This window comes from Oxyura jamaicensis, chromosome 4, assembly GCF_011077185.1.
Source record: "Oxyura jamaicensis isolate SHBP4307 breed ruddy duck chromosome 4, BPBGC_Ojam_1.0, whole genome shotgun sequence".
Taxonomy (NCBI): domain Eukaryota; kingdom Metazoa; phylum Chordata; class Aves; order Anseriformes; family Anatidae; genus Oxyura; species Oxyura jamaicensis.
In genome coordinates, this window is record NC_048896.1 from 40,774,288 (window position 1) to 40,791,707 (window position 17,420).

The 17,420-nt window shown below is 45.5% G+C and overlaps 1 long non-coding RNA gene across 1 annotated transcript; it reads right to left on the bottom strand.

Moving 5' to 3' along the window:
• Positions 1-9,537: 9,537 nt before the first annotated feature.
• On the bottom strand, positions 9,538-13,980 carry LOC118167174. Its single transcript, XR_004750990.1, has 3 exons — positions 13,860-13,980; positions 11,568-11,656; positions 9,538-10,731 (listed from the first exon to the last, which is right to left on the bottom strand). It is a non-coding gene; the product is annotated as an uncharacterized LOC118167174 (long non-coding RNA).
• Between the last annotated feature and the right edge of the window lie 3,440 nt (positions 13,981-17,420).

Genomic DNA, 17,420 nt, shown 5'->3' on the forward strand with positions numbered 1-17,420 from the left:
AACAGTGATTGCGACAGGCTGTGTAAGACTCCTTACAAAGAGCCAAGGTACAGAAGACATTACAGTTCATGGTAAATAATCTATTTCTCAAGGGTTTTTAAGTTTACTGCAGTCCAACAAAGACTGTCAAAGCTTGCCACTGAGCACTGGCCGAGCATTTATTATTTATTCTATGCTCTGCTTGCTTCATCCATTCCAAAGCTCTTTGCAAGATGATAAGGACTTTTGGAGACACAAAGAGCTCTCATGTAAAGATCAGAAAAGGATAATGCTAGGGAAGCTGGCAATGCCCAGGGGTTCATGAAGAGCCACCAACAGCCTGCATGGGAAGAGCCTGCTGCATGCACCCGAGGAGCATCCTTAGAGTATGGACACAGCAGGAGCACAGGTGCCTGTGCCTGGAACCCCAGGGCTGGGGCTGCCGGAGCTGCTCAGTGCAGTGGCCCCTGTGGTCAGCCACCCCCATGCAAGATAACATGGATATTCTGAACTGCCAATATGTGCACTGAACATCATGCCACTGCTTTCGCGCATGCCCCACCACCCCATCAGAAACAGCAGCTGCTGAGAAGGACAGAGGTATTGTAGGACCCAAGACATGGACTGCAAGTCATGAGCCTATGCAGGTTTCTCCACTTACATTTAAAGGCAGAGGGAATTTTCTTCTTACTACTAGAGGAATGAACTAATATCGTGCACGCATTGTGTTTACAGGCACACACAGCTTCTTGTCTGTTGCTGCACATTACATCAACTACCTTGGTGTACCTTTTTTTTCCTAAGCTTTCATATAAGTAAAACATTTACTTTTTACAGGTTGACCAAATGATAAAAGACTGTTTCTATCAGTAGATCAGACTGACCTGCAGCTGGGAAGTGAGAAGGCACTGTCAAAGACGGCTGTAATTACAAGCTAAAAGGTAAAGGATGGTTTTGTTTCATTGCCTACCTTCTTTTATCCTGTCTGTCTTCTAGCGACTCACTGCATTTTTCCCAGCCTTACTGAGCTAATATTCCTTCCCATCATTCCCATAATATTCCTTCCCATTCATTCACCATGAACTCAGTGTCCACCTGGCTCTGTCCAGCACACCCTTGCGATACAGCCAGGCCACCAGCAGGCTGTCGCCCTCTGGGCAGGCTGCTGAGCCTCAGGCTCCTCAGTTTTAGCAGGCCTCAAACCTCCACTATACAAAGTCTGACCAACTTACATTCAGAAAGTTCATCTGATCAAGTCTGCAGTAAAATGCAAACCATATAAATGATTTCCCTGCTTCCCTCATCTAGTGTTCACTGCCACTTCACAGGATTGTTTCCATGTTTCTTGTCTGTATCGTGAGATGACAGTTTTACAGGTTCTCTCACTACCACTGCACTTCCTTTTTAAGCCACATAAAATACTGGCCACTGTTCACCAGCCAAGGAGGTCCTGCTTCCTTAGGAAGGGCAGAAACACCAGTCTACAGCAGTGTGCACTGCCTTCAGAGCAGCAGGCTCTTCGCAGACACCTGACATACACAGCACAGACACCTGCTTGCCATCAGCCAGGGGCTCCTAGCACAGGTCACAGCTGTGCAGCCTCACACCTCCGAGGCTGCTCTTCAGCACTTTGTGGATCTGTCCCCAACACTGGTCCCTAAACAGAAGCTGTAAAGTTCTCCTGTAGATCTAGGCATTTAATCATACCTAGCAGGTGGATCTGTCAAGCTTTTGGTGCAATACGCTTACATCCCTGAGTCAATAGCATGTCAGAGGGACTTCGACTCCGTCTCCAGGATTGCAAATCCCTAGGCTGGATATTTTCTCTTACTCTGCCAGCTCTTAGGAGCAGGACTTATCATGGCTATGTGTCTGCGCAGTGAAGGCAGTACTGGTACCGCAAAGATGCAAGCAAATATTACCTCCACAGATTAAGTCCACATTCCCACAGGAGGGGCTCGAGATGTTTGTGTTGGAATTGACATGACTGATGCAGCATTCATGTCTTCCACCTAACATAACCTTGTGGCAAGCATTAAGGAGCATATCAACTAGTTTGTTCATTTACTGCATCATTGGTCACTTTTACTACTGAGTAAAAGTGCCCCAAATACTGCTAGTTTGAAAGGCTCATGTTTAAGCCGTATAGTTTTTAAAGTGGTAAATTGTGCCAGAAAACTGAGAAACAGAAGCCTGCAATTGTTACTTGCATTTCTGAGTGGAGAAACTAGCCATCACACTGGATAGATGCAAGATCTCTTACCTGACTTTAGAGATGATCCAACACAGATCAGGACCATTATTTATCTCCATGTATTTCTTTAATAGAGAAAACCTGGTGCAGAAACGTCTATGCTTGCACTGAGATGCTGTTTTGGGATGCCTAGCTGGATGGGCTAAACGCCTCAGCCTGGCTAATCTGCCTTAGAGCAAGCTCAGCCCCTGATTAAGTATAAAGTTTATTAAGTATAAAGTTTAATGCTTTTACTAACATACTCTAATACCTACACATCTACTTTCTACCAGAAGCACATCTCCACCAGCAAACTTCTAAAAAAAATTTGGGAACCAGTTCTTGTCAAGTCTTCTGGGATTTGCAAACATAAGTTTTCAAAAAATCCCATGGTGTTCTTACACATTTCTTTCTACATGGCTTTTGCTGGAACTGGGCTGGGTGCAGGATGAGACCCTCCTAGTCCACTGTCACCTCCTGGCCTCTAAAACACTCAAGCCTCCACAAAGCTAGGATTATGTTTGACTGTGGCTCCCAAGTCTCCTGTGAGTAATTTCTGAACATGCAAAGACTGGAAAACATCATTCATAAACAATTGCTTTAGAGCCCTTTACAACTACAGGAACAGATTTTTTTCCTACTCATCCCAAGAAACACAGGTAACCTTGTTCTTCACAGGATACCAGAAGCAACCCTTCTGACCTGACAGTAGGACAAAAGGAGTATTCAGCCCTGATCTGGGCTAGCAAGACATTTCACGATATTCCCAACTGTTGCAAAAAATACTAAGGGAGCCAGCACCCTAAGTCAACACCTTGCTTCAGGGTGACATGTCAATGGCATGCAAAATAAGGTGCTATACTCCTGGGCACTGCCTTCCCCATCCCAGGAACCATTAATCCTATTAATTGCATATAAAAAGTCTGCTAGCAATCCTACAAATGAGTAAACACAGAGATAAAAGTGTAATCATACTAGCACAGCAAATTGGATTCAGGTCCTCATTGAACAATCCTGTTTCATTTCAGCAATTTTATTATCACTGTTACTGGAACAAATTACTTTATTAAGCAGAAAGGGCTTTTGTAAAAGAATTTATTCTTGTGAGCAATATCATGAAGCTCTGTAACACAAAACCTGCAATTACACTTGTCAGGGGATTTCTTTAAGCAATTCAGCTAATGGCTTATGAACATTTTGAGTCTTACCCAGCGTTCAGGCCTTCCCTCTGCTATATAGATACATTTTGTCAGCACACAAGCATGCTTTTAGTGAAATGAAAGCTTTGTGCAGATGCTTGGTTGAAATTCTGCAAATGGCAGGAAGACTTGGGGCAGGTTTACAGGTGGGATGAGGAGATGAGGCAGGACTCGCTATTTGCATCAGGAATGTATAAGGACACTTACACAGCAACAGAGTCGCAGACATCTGGAGCAATCCAAGACAAGCCCCACTGCAAGGGGGAGTGGCATAGGCAAGGCAACTGCTGCTGCACCCATCAAGCATTGAGACAAGCAAGTCTCCAGCTCCTGATGGTTTCAGATCAAGATGGAAGGAGAAGCCAGAGCTGGAAGATGTTTCAATCAAAGACAAACTATCAGGCTCACTGCAGAAGCTGCTGGATAACACTCCATGGCCAGGTACTCTGAGAAGGCTTGTTTGGATGCAATTCTGTAAGCTACACCATTTATTACATGTAGTAGTTGGAACTCTGTCATCCTAACCAAGCATGCCTGGACAAAGGGCTGCAGGACCAATCAAAGAGAAGTATCCTATAAATAAAAATATCAAAATGCTATTTTAATAAAAGATGGAAAAAGAGCTTCAAGGACGGAGACAAGTTTCCAAGTAACACCAAAACTCAGAGGTGCTGCGGTCTACCCTTGCACAAGCTATGAGGAGGCTGCCACCCCTGAGAAGGCTGCCACCTCTGAGAATTAAGGCTGGGGTGCCTCATTTGCACCGTGGCTTTGACAAAGTCAGGCAATCATGCCATTGGTAGTTTGTGGTGAGATATCGAGTGACATTTTCCATCTGTTCTGCAGTTACCCTCCTCCTCTTAGGTTCTTCCCCATGGTTCCGTGAAAGGGTTGGCCATGACTTAACTACTGCTATGCAGAACAGGTAAAGACCAGAAAAAAATAAATTCCAAGTTTTATATGACATCAGAAGTAATAAAACTAAGCCCAGCTTCAAGAGTCTCTTCTACTTGAGAGTTAAAGCAACTACACCAATTCCCAGGTGGCTGGGACCAAGCAAGTGCGAAGCTACATCAGACACCTATCCTTCATTGTGCTTGCATCTGGGTTTGTCTTTTGTGCACACTATGGAGTAAGAAGTTCAGGAGAGTTGATGTAAATCCTCACATTCTCATTCTCCACGTACATAGGCTACTAGGAGTCAATAGCAGGGCCCGCCTAGACTCACGGAACTTCAGTGGGGAGATCTGTGCACAGCTCCATTCAGGCCTGGCATCCCCTGCCTATTCTTAAACTGTTTAATTCCCAAGGCAAACTGTTTTGGAGTCATCTCGGCCCCCACCTCCCTCCCTTACACACAAACAGCTCTTCAAAAAGGGAGGCCTGTGCTGGCCCTGTTTACTTAGAGCACAAACATATTCAAGGCATGTCAGATTAAAGGAAGAAAGGGGAGAGAAATCAAAGCCTCTAAACTGCACATAAAAGACAATCGTTGGCAACCAATCTGTTCTACTTCCAACTCTTTGCACTTCATGAATAAAGGTCAAGCTGGTATTGGCACCCAAATGTTAATGTTCTTATAAGGGTTTAAGCTGCTTTAACAGCTGAGTAAGTGAGAGCGATGCGCAGGGCCACACCTCGCCGTCCCCACAGACAGAGCACTGCAGCAAGACCCAACCACAGAGCATTGCTTACCCACTGCACTAAGGGCACTTGCAGATCAAGCGCCCCTTATCCTTGTTTTCCATCAGCTCTGCCTGCTGACTGCTGTTACGTGTTCATCCTCTTTGCTGTGCAGGGCTTGCCAGGCTCCTTTTGGGTTCTGTGACTGTGGTCTGCAGGACATGAGCTGGCACGTGTGCCATTACACTCCAGCCCTGACTGGCAAGGACTCCTTTCACCTTTCCTCTTTTAAGAAAGATGCTTTTGTTTTTCCTCACTTTCTTTTTTTTTTTTTTTTTTTTTTTGTCCCGCCATTTAAGGATTACATGGAACAACTACCTATTCCCCTGTTCTACAGCAAAAAGTTATGGGCTGAACAGAAGCCAGACCTTACCCGTTTTCTTTCACAGCCTGGGATCCAGCCCTCCGTAAACATACAAGTTAACCCAGCTCTTGCTTTTGCAGGCTTTCCCTAACTGTATTCCAAGTACCACCTCCCAAAAGGAGCTAGCTATTAAATTACCTCGCCTAACTCTCCAGGAGGCAGTAAAGACCCAACAATGGCCACATTTCCAAACAGCCAGCACGTTCAAGAAGCCCCAGACCGACTCAAAATACCCGCTCCCTGCACCAGGCACTGCACAAAAGAAAAGAAGTTTTGCATAAAAAAGGGGGAAAAAAAAGAGTCAATATTTGGGATAGGTTTTCATAAAGTCAGGACAAGTGCACTGCAGAATTAATTCACGTCTGGCATTTACAAACAGTAACTTGATCTTTTAGCTGGTGCCCTTGCCAAGTCGAGCAGTTTTTAAAAATTAAATTTCTGTAAAGGTGAATTTAGTGCTAATGAAATTGAAAGACCAGTCACAGTAGCTTGAGCAAGGCAGTGGCCTGGCAGGCTCTGCAGGGCTCCCCATGGCAGCTGGCATGGCCTCCCCGGAGAGCCCCCCCAAGCCATGCCCTGAGGGGGCCAGGAGCTCTGTCAGCCCACAGCCCTGCAGCACACTGACCCACTCGGATGAGGCCAACATGCGACATGGTGCTGGTGGCACTGGGCAGGCCTCTGCTGCCAGAGTGCCCCAGCCAGCACCGCCAATGGGCACCTTCAGAGCAGCCCCCAGCACCTCTTTATGGGGCTCAATTGGGTTCTGAGGCACCAGCCTTCCCTCAACACTTCTGTTCCTGTTCTTCTTCCATCTGGATGCTTACAGTAACCCAACCATCACCAAGGGTTCTCTCCTCCTGCCTCTTCCTCGCACAAACACAGACAAGTCTCCAAGCCACACTTTCTGCCTGTTGAACTTGTTTTCCACATCATTAAGTACAATTACCTACCTAGCAGGGGGATTAAAAAGCAAGCTCCAGCTCCAGGCTCTCGGAAGGGCCAAGTGGAGCACAATTTCCATATCCTGGCTGCTTTTTCTTTGCAGACACAGTAGAGCAAACCCGCCAAGGAGTGCAATAAACAAAGAGCCAGCAGGAGCAAGGAGCAGCAGTGAAAAGCACACACATGTTTTGAGCCCAAATTCCTCCACGAACAGCCCGGGTTACCCAGCAGCGCCTGGCGGGCCCGGACCACAGCTCTGCTGTGTCGTCCACCCGGAAGGAGGGGGCCGGAGGAAGCCCCATGCCCACCTCCTGCAGCCACACAGGCGCCCTTGTCCCCCGCCCCCCCAACCCTGGTCCTTGAAATGCACATGAGGCCAGTCCCATCTTCCTCAGCAAGCAAAAGAACGTCGCAATGCATTCTTGTCTTATGGGGCTGGCTAAGAGCCTCTACACCCCCAACATTTACCAAATTAAACTAATTGAAGGGGCCTCCAAAGCCACATCTGTAGGCTGACGTCTGCCCCTGCCTTTCGCTTTAGGCTGGGGGAAACTGTTCTCCATCCCATTGATCCCCGAATAGTCACGCCTGTCAGGAAGCCACATCAACCATTATCATTCTAATTTTACTGCCTTTCTTGGTCCCTAATCTAATTTGCAATGATGCTTAAGCATTTCGCAAGGCCATAGCACTTTCTTCAGAATTTCAACAAGAGCATTAAACCCCCAATTTACATTAATGAAGTCCACATTTAATTAGGGGAGAGGGTAAATGGAGGGCTCTTCAAGAGCAGTTTACGTGATGCGATAGGCATTCAGAGAACAGAGATGTACCTGATAAAAGACTCCCTCTCCCAGGCCTGCCTCCCACCACTACCCCCTGTGCTCCAGCCCGGTGCTCACTGCCCCAGGACACCCGCAGGGCAGTAGGGAGCAGGGTGTGCCAGCAGGAGCACCCCAGTACCAGGGCAGGGGACACCACCTCCTGTGTGCACCAGCTCTGGCATCAGAGAGGGAAGGGGACATGAGCACTGCCTGATCCTGCACATACCTGGTGCGGCATCAAGTGCAATCTGTGCTCTGCAAACCTTGTGCTTTTACGCACAACCGTGTTCACAGCTATGGCCCCATACACCCACAAGGTTTGTGCAGAGCCCTCTGCTGGGGCTTTACTCCTAAGGGGCACCCAGGCACTCTCAGACCTCTGCTCCATGGGGCAGGGCCTCCCTCTCTCCCAACATTTTCTCTATAACTGAAACCAACCAGGCTCCACACCCAACATCAATATACACATTACAAGGCTGTGTAGAAGAAACCACTTAATGATGCAACACACTGCTACAAAACGCTGCTGTGGGCAGCTTGAGCGTGCCACCCCTCTGCATGCTCTGGACCCCTGTGAGCAGCACAGCATCCTAGCTATTCCCCTGTGCAGTGAGGGCCACTAAAGAGGGACAGAGGATGTGCCCTCTTCCCTTCCAGATGAAGGGGAGTCTCCTTTTCCACCCAGTTATGCTCATTGCAAAAAGTGCAGCTGGCAAAAGACAGGATGCTAAGATGCTGAAGTGCCAAGACTTACTTGCATTACCTTCGCCTGCCATACAGCCCTACTGGTGGGAGTTACTCATGGATTATACGGGTCCATTTAATGCACTTCTCATTCCAATACCACTCCTAAGAGGAAATGGAAGTCACATTCCAATATTAGAGGGGACTTGGGTGAAAACATGCTTTGAAACAAGCAGTGTTCTCTGAACAATTTGTCAGGACTGCAAAATGTGACAAAGGGGAAGAAGAGCAAAGACAATGTTTAGACAACATAAAAGTACCACACAAAACCTGCTACAAGAGATAACACAGAGGGGATCATGAAACAATCCCCAGACTTCTGACAGAAATATTGTCAGGTGAACAGCAGGAGGGAAAAGGTAACACAAGAACACATAGAGAGAGATACGTTGCTTTACAAGGGGAGGAATCTGAGAAATAAAATAAAGGAAGTGATTTAGCAATGAGTAGCTGACAGAGTGGGAGCTGAGTGATCTCTAACAGCAGAGCAGCAGGAGACAAGCCTTAAGAAGGCAAGGATGAGGGTGAGGGTGAAGAGGTTAAGCAGCAGAGAATGAAGACATTAGAGAAATGTGAGAGCAATGCATCACAATTATATGTGGGCTGTTATGTCAGCTGAGACACTTGGGGGAACTCAATGCTCACATCCATCCCGACATAAACAGTTCTACCAGTGCTACATCCTACCACGTGGCAGGAACACCCAAACCCTGCTGAGGTGGGGAGCACTGCTGAAATAACCTCCTGGAGCAGCCAGGCAGACCCGTGATGAGCAGGTGGGCAGCACCTGCCCCCAGCTGTGGCCCCTTGCTGGTCCATCAGCTCACCACAAGAACCAGCTGGGTGGTTGCTGGCATGGAGGCCACTGCCCCACCTTTGCTTGCCCAAATGTCACCTGTAGGTCAAGTCATTGCTCTTCTGGAAGAGAGAAGGCAGGGCAGGGATGGGGAAGTGTCTGAGAGAACAGATGAGACTGAATGCTGCTGTGAGTCTTCTGTGGGATGGTGATGCAGCACAGCAGTTTCTGGCTTATGTTGCCAGGGAAAATCACAGAATCACAGAATTTCTAGGTTGGAAGAGACCTCAAGATCATCAAGTCCAACCTCTGACCTAACACTAACAGTCCCCACTAAACCATATCCCTAAGCTCTACATCTAAACGTCTTTTAAAGACCTCCAGGGATGGTGACTCCACCACTTTCCTGGGCAGCCCGTTCTAACAACCCTTTCGGTAAAGAAGTTCTTCCTAAAAAATCTCACTTTTCAGGCTTGGAGGACACAGGTCTTCTCCTACAGGATCTTACGACTTAACACTTGACTAGCAGATCTGGATTTGGTTCATGGACTACTGTTATTGCTTTCTAAATGTGAATGCAACAATGTTTTTTTTCCAAAAGTTTATCATAAGCCCAACTGTAGAGTGAGGGCCATTTAAACTGTCTCCTGGTTTGTTGACTTGTGTGTTTTCTACTGCAAAAGGTAAGCCCTTACTAGCAGATCTGGATTTGGTTCGTGGACTACTGTTATTGCTTTCTAAATGTGAATGCAACAATGTTTTTTTTTTTTCCAAAAGTTTATCATAAGCCCAACTGTAGAGTGAGGGCCATTTAAACTGTCTCCTGGTTTGTTGACTTGAGTGTTTTCTACTGCAAAAGGTAAGCCCTTTCCCAGTTAATAGGATAAAGCAAAATACTTGCCTAAATTCTGATGCCCCTGTACATCGAGGTGTTATAAAAACTAGAGGACATGTGACACAGACCAAGTGGATGTGGATAATGTAAATAAAACGGAGACCTCATGCTGCCATTGCCTTCTTTCTTGGAGTTGCTCTGCTTTCTCATCCCCAGCCATCGTCTACCCCACTGTGGGTGCTGGACAGAAGGTCTAGGTTTGGGCTGCCTGGCCTGACAGCACTGCATGTGAGACCTCTCCAGGCATCCACCAGAATGCTCCTGCATGACCCCTGGGGCAGCCAGAGCTGTGGGCAGCAGTGGCTGTACTCACCTCACCTCCTTTCTCACAGCTGGGACAAAAAGCATGGCTAATCATTGCCACTGCTAAGTGTCACTGTCATTGCTGGTCCGTGACCCAGAGGCAGACTGCTGTTCACAATGCATGGCTGAGCACTTGGAGGCTGTCAGCATCCACCGGTGCAGCTCTGTATGGCATCAGCCGCCTCTCCTGGCACTGTATCTGCATCTGAGCAACCCCTCAGCACTGTCAGCTAGTGCCCATCTCTGCCAAGGTCTTTGTCTCCTGCATTCCTACTGCTTGCCATTGGAAATCTGCCTCACTGGTGGTGGGGTTTTGGCCCAGGAGCTGATGGAGTTTTTGCTTAACAAAGGACCATGGTATTAGGCCATGCTGCCCTCCATCTGTGCGCACACTGTGCTGTCTGGGACAAGGACAGAGTTTTCTCACTGCTGCACAGAAAAGATGCTGAAGAGGCTTTTTTTCCCCCTTGCTTTGATTTCATGACACACAGATTGCTTTTTTTCCAAAACTGCGAGCAAAAGATACAGTAATGTTAAAAATGTGGAACCTTTTTTCACTCCTTTTTTCCCCAAACAGTCTAGAGGGATTTTTTTTTTCAGTTCACAGGAGAGGAATTTGGCCCAATTTCCTTGTAAATAAAATGCTGGATTGAAGACATATTTATATCTCCAGTCACAAGTAGCACATGAGCAGCAGGATCAAAGGGTTGATGCAGTATGGAATCCCATTTCTAAACAGAAGAGTAGCATCCAGCGGGGTTGTTGAAGGCTGGAGAAAAACAAACAAAGCATTAAGGTAGAATCAAGCAAGTTAACACAGAGCAAGAATACAAGAGCAGTAACAAAAATAGTGAATTGCTTTACAAATGTCCAAACTTGGGACACTGTTTAAACATCATTATTTCTTTTTAGTCAAACATTCACAGAAAGTGTTAACTGTTCTTTTTTGATGTCCATGTCAACTAGATCACATCTTAGATGGCAGCTATGCTAATTCATCTGTGCCAGTAGCCTGTCTGCTGAGCTGACAGCAAGCATCTTTCAAAATTTCTACAGCTGTGCTAGTCTGCACAGGAACCTCACCAGAAGTCCTCCAAAAGGGAGAAGGAACTACCAGAGTTTTGTAGCCTTGAAAAAAGCTAACAGAAATCTCTACCAACTAACTTCAAACACTTAAGTTATAACACATGGAGTTATTTTCCACAATAAGTTTAAAAAGTCTCTGGATGTTACACTAACATGAGTGTGCCCTCCCAGCACACCAGAACACTTTCTGAAGGCTTAAGATCCTTTTATAGTTCTAATTGTCTCCAAAACACAATATCCACTTCATATAGGTTTGACCTTATTTTTTGACCACAGCATGTTTATTTAGTAGAGGACCACACACAACACATTTCAGATGGCTTTGCCTCCTTTTGGCAAATTAGTAGAAGGAGGAAGCATGCAAGCTATCCATAAGCTGCCAATTACAGAAAGTTACCTGAAAACTACTGGGCTTTTAGAAATGCCCGCTTCCCATCGTCAGTAGGAGCGCAGGAGCTGCTGGCCTCTCACAGTGTCTTTATAAACCTTTTAGATCTGAAACCCCTCCTATAAATTTACCTTGTGACCTGAGGTTAATCACATACTTGAAACACCATTTCAGGAATCTGATGGTTCTGTTTCAGTGGCCTCCAGAACAGGGTGGATTTCTGCAGATTAATGGAAGGCTGCTCAGGCTCTGCAGGGTGCCAAAATCAAAGTAATAATGAAATGGAACATTTGCAGACTTTGTATCGCGGGGCATAATTCAAGTGCTTACCAGTCAGGGGTAGATGAAAAGCACACTGATAGCATTTATGTTTTACTGCCAACTGAACCAGTGCTGAAAATAACTGCAGCCTAAAGACTGGAAGTGAAATATCTGCAAGGCCCACAGTTGGGTACATGCGAAGTGACCCATCTTTTTAGCATCTTAATACTGTATACTGGGGAGCAAAAGTTGATATGTGAGTTGTCTGGCTCTCATTTGCCCCTGCTAGATCCTCCATTTCTCCCCATTGAATTTGCAGAGGACATGTTCCTGAATCAGCCAACTGAACATTAAAACCTCCCTGGGAAGGCAGACCAGTGCTCTGCCCCGTGTGGCCACCAGCACTCCAGGCAGTGACAGTGACTTTGGCTGTGTCTGCCATGCTCACAAAGAGGCATCTGAACTTTTAGTGTGTGATGTTGGGCCATGTTCTCTTTTGTGTATGTTGCACTGATGAAGAATCTCAGTTCTGTCATATGGCCATCTACCTTTCCACTTCTATAAAAGATATCAGGGCTAACACCTTTAAATGCTATCCAGCATTAAAAATGTAGTGTATGAAAGGGAAGAGGAAGGATTGGTTTAGGTCTGGAAGCTTAGACGAGCCTTGAAGCAGATGCTCTTTCTATCTTCTGTCCCTAATACTGCTCCTAAACAACTGCATAGGAGAAAGCAGGTGCTAGTGAGAGTGGGACCATCCCATCTGTAGGAGATCTCAGTTTGTTTTATATCCAAACTGCAGACATTCATCAGATTTTCCATCACTGCTTTGCCATTTCATTGCCCAGTGCTATGGAGGAGTGAACTCTAACATGAATCTTTGCCTTGTAACACGGTGTAGGTGAATACAGCGCTGTGTAGCTGTTAATGAGAGCACACGTGATACTGCCTGTCAGCGGGCTGCCTGTGGAAATGAGACATGTGTAATCACCAGGGAGGTATTCTACACATTCAGTCATAAATAATTAAGACTAACCTGCCTTCTTCAGCCCACTGAAAGAAGATAATGTCATTTGGCTCAGGTTTGGGGAGGTTTCATTTCCCTTTGGTACAGCTTCAAAAAGCCTTATAAATACACGGCACTGAAACAATCACCTGAGGATAACTGCAGCAAACAAACAGGTTTCTTACACCTGAGCCTCCTGGGCAGGGACTGCAATTAGCATCATGATCTGTGTGACAAAATATTATATACTAACGAATAGCGATTGCTCTCTGGGAAGGATGTGGATCAGGAGACAAAAGGAAAGAATGAATGAACTGAATCCTTTAACTGTTCAGAGAGGCAGTGGAAAGATAGGCACAGAAACACATTTATGATGCAGTCCTCCAGGGAGGGTGTAATGGGTTTGTTAGCAGTAACGCACTCCCCTACAGCGTGCTCCTGAAACCATACAAAACTGGGTTCAATGGCATATTTCAGCACACAATTGTCTCCTGCAGCCGCGGCCTCCTGATACATGATTCCCAGTTCTAGCATGTCAGGAAAACATTTCTGAGCACACACACAGCATTTTTTTGAGCACACATCTGTTACACGCTCCTGAAGCGCTGGTATTCTTCTAACATAACACAGGCATTTCTGAACGTTTTTCCATAGCACAAGTTGGAAATGTGACCTTTTTGGGTACATGCACTCCATCATGCTGTACCCAGTCAAGAAATCCTAGCTATCCCAATACATTACTATAACAGTTTGAAATGTAGTATTTTGGTAGGTAACTATTTTCCTTTGCTTTCTTGTCCACGCTTATTTGCATATGCTCAACTCTCAACAAATTAACTTTTTTTTGCCTTTTCCAGTCATCTGTTCTCGGACATTTCTTAACTACAGTTTGTACAGCTTTATATGCATACAAGGCTATAAAGCATTCACTGTTAACCTTATGATGAAAGGCAATACTGAACATTTTATTGAAGATATTAATATAAAATGATTTGATTTTTGCCTTATGGTAAACTACAAAACTTTGTTCTTGTGCAGGTGCTTGCCCTGACTAACAAATAAAAGAGAGCTATCATGTGGATGTGTGGCCTTACTGAAAATCCACTACTGTGACTTGGAAGAGTGGAGTGGAGCAAACAAAATGGCTGATGTTTACCTGGATCCCTGAGATGAAGACAAGATGCCTGGTTTGGCTGCAAAGCTGCAGTTCACATGTTTATTTCTGCTTGTTTCCTCCTGCTTCCACTTTTTGTTTCCTTTTCCTTCTCATATTTTCTGTCTCTCTATGCTTCTTGTTTCAAGTCTCGTTTTGGGCAGGTGTGAAGGAGACAGCCTAATAACAGGACTACATATTTGTCAATCACACATTCTTTCACTGAGCAGAACAACTGAAATATTAGAAACAAATTAATGATAACATTCACTGTTAGATCTCAAAGCTGGGGCTGTAATTATTGTTTCATTGACTGAAAACCTAAAAAGCAGTAAAGGACAGAGTGATTTGACCTAAACTTAATGCAGAGGATCAGTGGTAGAAATTTGAGTGTGGCACTCAATGCAATGACAATTTTAGCTACCCTGCAGCCCCCTCTGCATGTCTTGCATGTGCTCTTTCAGGAGCTCATCTCTGACACTTTCCTACTTCCCCTTGCTCCCTAGTATACAAATTTTGCTTATCCAAATATTCTTGTGTCTGCTTGTCCTGTATTTTTGGTCTCTGCTAGCAGAACCCCTTCCCTAGGGCTGATTTTTTCACAGTCAAGCTGAGCCCCATTCTGTGCTGTGCAAATTGCAACTGCTTAAAGGATGAGAATGAATGCGTTTTGAGGCCAAATTGCTGCAAAGTCCTCCAATAGCACTGCAGCAGCTGAGAATCCCCAGAAGAGATGGTACAGTCTAAAACCATGTGAAGTATTTACTCTTGAGGGGAGATCCACCACATACCAAGCAAATTTGGAAACGGTTTTCCTTTCTCTCTTTCTGGTTTCATTTTTTCTTTCCTTTACAGTTGTCTAACACCAGGATGCTGTTTCTTCATCAACAATGCAGAGCAATATATATATATATATTAAATAAAAGGAAGAGAGTCTATGCTGAGTTTTCAAGCTTCTTCACCTCCTCGTCTGTTTGAAATGCTGGTCCTGGTGTGGGATAAGCTGCCTCCCAGATCACCTGCTTGCTATCATATACTGTTTCAGACTGGGCACTCCATCTGCAGGGAGCTCCACCACATCTACCCAAAGCAGCTGAAATCCTAGCAAAGATTCAAATTGGACTCTTGCAGCTTTTGTCAGTAACTAGCAGGATTCAAATCAAACAAAACCTGTTTTAATCCTTGCAAGGTGTGACTTTTAACCAGACACCTCACTAGCAACAAGGGAAATACTTTTTTTCATAAAATCTACACACAGCCCCGCTTACACAGCTTAATGTAATCTGAAGCCAGTTCATTCATTCGCTTTTGTCCTCACAGCCTTAGTGTAGAAAAAAAAAAAAAGTGTTCTATAGTCTGATGAAGGAGGGTGTGAAGGGGAAAATGAAGCTTGTGTGCTTTGTTCCGAAATAAAGAATTAGGAGTTTTCTGAAAACCTACTTATGAGAACAGTAGTAGCCTGAGAGCCAAAGGAGAGATCCTTTAAAGGGTGTCAGTCCACAGCCTAGAAATAATTTGTGACACAAAAATAATTTGCTATGAGATTATTTTAATTTTGCTAGGTGTTCATTATTGGATTATCATATTTATCCGCTTTTTATACACAGAAAAAGTGCCTGAAGGAGTTGTGGAGCTGCTGTTACAAGACCCCCCAAACCAACCAGAAACACTCTCCAAACCAAACCCTTTCTCTCCCTGTTCAGCCAAACACAGCTTATTTTTAGGCTTCTCTATTCACTTTTTTTTTTTTTTTTTTTAATACCTAGGCTTTCATTGGAGATCACAGACTTAAATTTCAAATCTTGGATGCATCTGTGGAAGAGAAAAAAAAGGCAAACACAGAGGGGCTGGCAGTTTGGGTGGTATTAAAAAAAAAAGTATTCAGGCAGAGTGTAGTGAGAATAGTGGTTTGAAAATACAGCCCTAAAGGAAGAGTCTCCAGAGAAACAATGGAAAAGGAATAAATAAAAAGAAAGTTATAAATTCATCTATTTGCTCTTCCCTGACCCTTGCTTTTACTCCTCTTCACAGCAACTACCCTGGGAAAGGCACAATGCCTTCCCCTGTCACAATATTGAGAAAAATTGAAATGGGGAAGAAAGACCACCAGATGCTTTATTGTCTTAGGCGTTTCCACATAATTAGCTGGGAATAAAGGTCCTCTGCATGGTTTCATTGCGCTGAATGAACTTGGATATTGCTACACAGTAGTGTGTTTTATGATTCATGCTCTGTTATCCAGTGGCTTTTTGAAAACTGCCAGCTACTTTATCACTGATGGCCAAGCCCAGGCCTACAACTTAAAATGCAGCAATGCAAAGTTAACTGTGCATGACAGATGTCCATGAAATTGTTTAACACACGCACGCATGCACATACCACACACACACACAAAGCTGTCTCTCACCCCCTGCTCTCTTCGCGGCTCTTGCTGCGAGGTCAATGTTGCTCCTAAAGCGAGTACAAGCGGTTACCGCAGAATAAACGGTGGGTGCCTGGCGGAGAGGGAAGGCTCCCTCCTACTAGGCCTCTGCCACCCAGCCCCGGCAGCTTCGCCGGGCTCCCCTCCCTCCCATGGCATTCCTGCTTACAAGAAATGTGAGGGGAGGGCCCAGGATTTTGAAGTTGTCCTCAAATTTTCAGAGCCTGTAAGGCTTTACCTTAGGAGCACTGTTTCCCCAGGAGAAATGCAAGGGGCATAACCTTCTCCCTTAACACCTTACACCCATTTTCCACTGATTTCCTTGGCAGAGGTTCAGGCTGTGTTCCTCCTCCGATGCCAGCCCTGGACACCGTTGGCATGGTTGCGCCCTGTATGAAATGGCCCAGGAGAAGCTGGCCGGGGCAGGAGCAAGCTTTTGGCCTGGGGGAGTGCAGTGCTGCGGGTATGGGGTATTCCTCGTGGGAAGCACGGGTTTACCCCAGCTCCCCGACCCACTTGCCAAGCACTGTGGCGCGAAGCAAAAGAGGGGCAGGCATATCCCTCTCCTTTCTTCGCCTTCCATGAACAGCTCTATTGAGTGTGATTGGGTTATTAGCATTGGAAGGTGGTACATAATGTGAATGGAAGTGACAGCAGTGAGGCAAAAGAAAGGGAACGGTGAATTGGCTCCCTCCAGGAAGAGAGGGGAGAAGTCCCCTGACCCTGCTTGGACTTACTTTGTATTCTGCAATGGAAAAGCCCCTTCCCCAAGGTCTCCTGGATGCTCCAGCAGGCGCGCCAGAAACCCTGAGAAACCCTGCAAGTGCTCAGCAAACGGAAGGGACACAACATGGGATCCATCTGTCAGATCACAAAAACCACCCATGACAAATGAAATTTGCAAAGAGAAATCCAGACCCAGGCACAAAACAGAGAGCCTTTTGCTGCCCATTTCCTTACATTGAAACAAGCACAAAATTCACTTCTGTTAACTTTACGGTATTTTGCAAGGGAAGTAATAGTACCACTACGGAGGATATCAGGTCAACTTCTCAGCCTTTGGGCAGGTATGCTTCTGTCTTCACAGAGCTGGCTGAACTTATCCTGCTTAGCGATTCAGGTTTGTACCTAACACTCGGTCT